Source organism: Hoplias malabaricus, chromosome 6 (genome assembly GCF_029633855.1).
Source record: "Hoplias malabaricus isolate fHopMal1 chromosome 6, fHopMal1.hap1, whole genome shotgun sequence".
In the NCBI taxonomy this organism is placed as follows: domain Eukaryota; kingdom Metazoa; phylum Chordata; class Actinopteri; order Characiformes; family Erythrinidae; genus Hoplias; species Hoplias malabaricus.
Genome location: NC_089805.1, coordinates 47083497 through 47087357, shown reverse-complemented (window position 1 = coordinate 47087357; position 3861 = coordinate 47083497). Strand labels below are relative to the sequence as shown.

At 37.1% G+C, this 3861-nt stretch overlaps 1 long non-coding RNA gene across 1 annotated transcript; it reads left to right on the top strand.

The window, feature by feature from the left end:
• The first annotated feature begins 328 nt into the window (after positions 1-328).
• Positions 329-2848, top strand: LOC136700539 (uncharacterized). The gene is made up of 3 exons (XR_010803762.1): positions 329-468; positions 1741-1842; positions 2360-2848. It is a non-coding gene; the product is annotated as an uncharacterized lncRNA (long non-coding RNA).
• Positions 2849-3861: the final 1013 nt, after the last annotated feature.

The following is a 3861-nucleotide window of genomic DNA, read 5'->3' as shown; positions in this document are numbered from 1 at the left end:
AGTGTGTGTGATTTGGAATGTTTGACATTGTCCACGCGCGTGTGTTTGTGTGTGTGTGTGTGTGTTTGTGCGAGTTAAACACACCACATACCACACACACACTCACCTTCACCATACAGTTAAGTTTCAAAAATGATTTTGCCCAAAAATATTGTTTATTCAAGAAGAAAAAAGCCTTCTTCCAGACAGCTGGAGAACCAGGTTTTACAGAGAACTGAGGCACGACCAGGGTGTGGTTTATTCTGATTGGCTCCTGTACTGAGTGAAGAAGATGATAGTAATAGTGATGCAGATATAAATACAGATTTACAGCAGGTTTAACTCACTCTAAACTTCACTACACTCAGAGATTTCACTTCTCCTGAAAGACTCTCTTCAAACACAATGGCAGCTCCAGAAACTACAAAACGTGGACAATGGAGTGAATGGATGGATGCTGATGAAACTGTGACTGAGATCTGCAAGAAGGTGAATATAATTCTTTTTTATTTATGATCTGTAAATGCTTCATCCTCCGCTGTCTGTAGCCCACTCAGGATTAAAACCCTTTACTGTGTTCTAGTTTAATACTGATTTCACTGACCTTGTGTCTAATCTGAATCAAAACTGTTAACACCTGCTCCAAAGCTCATACAGCTTTATAAACATGTAAATATGTAAGAGCCAGTTAAGGGTTAATTCATTTGTTGTAATAATTTAGTTAAAAAGGTTAAAATATTTGAAGATAATTTAATAAGAATTTATAATGATTGTAATTTCTAAAATGAATAATTTAGTGCTGTATAAACTTTAAAAGGAATAAAATATATATATAATATAGTTTTTTGCCCAAGCCATATTGAGTCTAGTGTAATGTCTATTTTTGTGTTTTATAAGTAAGCCTTCAAAAGAAGATTCAGTCTCACTCACGTTTTTCAAATACTGGTTGTTAGACTGGCTGCCAAAAATGGGACAAAAGGATTTGTAAGATACAGAGTGCCACTACAACATATATCACATTTATTTAACTCATTTTTATATTGTAATTATTCCATGCAAAATCACTTTATTAAACAACAGTGTATGACTTCATGAAGTCAGGTTCATAATGCTTTATAACATCTGTTTATAATAACACTGTAAACATAACGCACTGTAACTCTGAGCTCCCACTGACAATGATCTCATGAGTCCAGACTTTAGTTAATGACATCATATACTACAGTTTATAAAGAGTTACATATGATAATGATAAGGTTTAAATGGAACTTTGCCATATTTAACCTCCTGAAGGCAGAGGAAATGATGCACAAAACGGAATTATGCACAAAGAAACTGGATGGAGCTCCATCACTCCAGAGAACACAGGTCCACTGAGCCCCAACTTGATCCTGGGGGAATGTTGTACTTCTCTAGGCCATACTCAGCATTGAGAATGTCAACCTTAAGCTCAGGTGCAGCTGCTACACAGCGTCCTGGTTCCCGTCATATTTCTGTGTAGAGATTAAACACACTGTCAACACAGAGTTCAGCTTAAAGCAGGTGTTCTCACTCAGAATGAAGCACTTTTTTGGATTTTAAAAAGTGTCCAATAATAATAATAATAATAATAATAATAATAATGTTGTTAATTATTATGAAACATGAAGGAGGACTGTGTATTATCTGTAAGCTAACTCCTAACTGTGAGTGTTTATGAAACCTAATTCTACTTTAATCTTGTTTTTATTGCTGTAATATTTTTACATTTTTTCATTTCAGCTTCAGCCTGAAGTTGAAAAGAAAACAGAACATAATTTTTCTCGTTTTGATGCTCTGACGTACCAGGATCAAGTTGTTGCAGGACGGAACTACAGAATTAAGGTGTATTTAATGTTTATGTTTGATTATGGTTTGTCCATTTTTAATGAATGTGTAAACAAGATAAATATTATAGTTAAGATTTTGCTGTTTGAGAAGAAAAATCTAATATATTTCACAGTTAAGGACAAACATTTTTATTAAAATGTATTTAATATATAACCTGTTATATGGTGTACATAATGCCCCCTAATATCTGGCTGAAGCTTTCAGAGCTGCTGATAATTAATTCTAATTACAGGTGTTATAACATCTGTTCATAAGCACACATTTAAATGACGATGTAACAACAGTGTAAATGTTATAAAACATCATTATTTTTAAATTGTGGACAGATGTAGAGTTAAGAGTCTTACTGCAGGGACTTTCATTGGTGTAGAGTAGTGATCAAGCCTGAGCTGGGAACTGAACTTCAACTTTATCAACTACATTGATTACATTCTCTCTCTCATTCTCTCTCTCTCTCTCTCTCTCTCTCTCTCTCTCTCTCTCTCTCTCTCTCTCTCTCTCTCTTTCTCAGGTGTATGCAGGAGTGGATAAGTGTGTTATCCTGCAGGTTTTTCAGGACCTTCATCAGGTCGACCATCTGAAGAACGCTAAAGTGTTGCCGTTGCCCACTATCAATTTCTCAGATTAAACCTGTGTGTGTGTGTGTGTGTGTGAACGTCTGTGTGCCTCTGATCAGGTGAAACGTGATGTTGATGTTGTAATCAGATTAATGAAAATAACTGAGCCCCTGCTCTACAGAGAGTGTGTATTAAACTGTGCAGAAGTGTGTTCTCTGTAGAGGAGCAGTCATGCATTTTCACTCAGAAAATCAACACAAACACTGACCAGAGCTCTGTCCACACACAGAGAGAGTGACCTACAGCTCTTTACCAGAGGCTCCTTTAATCCTGAGGATGGTGTGATTCTCTAATTTGTTTCTCGTGGCTTTACTTCTTCAGCTTTTATTATTTTTATCTGTTCTTTGTGTTTACTCTGATTGTGATTTGAGCCTCAATAAATTCCCAGCAATCAATCTGCCTCCAGTTCCTACAACAACCTTCATCAGAGCTTTATATGAATATAGTTTAACTAGATATAAAAACACCAGATCGTTCTTTTGTAGTTTTTAACCCAAATGTGAGACCTAAACTTTATTGAGAATTTGATCCAGGATGTGCCAAAGTTTGTGAGTAGAGCTTCTTACAAGTGGCTTCAATCAAAAGTCTCTATGAGTCTAAGGTAGAACATATAATGATACACCATGACAACAAATATGGATACAATATAAACCACCACAGTTACCATAGCAACCACCTACCAACAGTCAGGGACACACAAGGAACATCGTAGCAGCACGAAAACTGTGTCAATGGATGCAATAGTAATTACGTTAGATGTGTTAGTAAGCTGGTAATGAGAATGACAACAACTGCTGATAAAAAGTGACAACCACGGTTGATACAAAGCAACAACTTGGCAAGCACCTTGGATACCATAGTAACACCCTTGCAACAGCTTAGCAAATCCTGAGTAAGAAGACCACTCTAGCAGCAGATTAGCAAACAACATGACTACCACAGCAACTGATTTGAAACACCCTATGTATCTATCTGAAATGCATTAGCCTTAAGTCTCCAAAGACATTCATTCATTGGTCTGAAGCCTACCCAGAATCACTGGGCGACAAAAGCAGGAACACACCCTGGATAGGACACCAGTCAGTGACAACTACAGACACTTTATCATGGCCGTTCTTCCTACCAACATATGTGTTTTGACTGTGGGAGGAAACTGCAGCACCTGGAGGAAACCCACACAGACACAAGGAGAACACACCAAACTCATCACAGACAGAGACCCGAGGCAGGTCTTGAACACACAACCCCAGGACCCTAGAGCTATGTGCGCCTGATGTTCTGATGTGGTCATGTCAGTAAAGCTCATTGAATTGAGGTTATGATAAAGAAAGTGGGAAGGGTTATTATTGTTATTTGGAAAATATTCTCCCTCAATCAATTCTTTCCAGTTAAATTC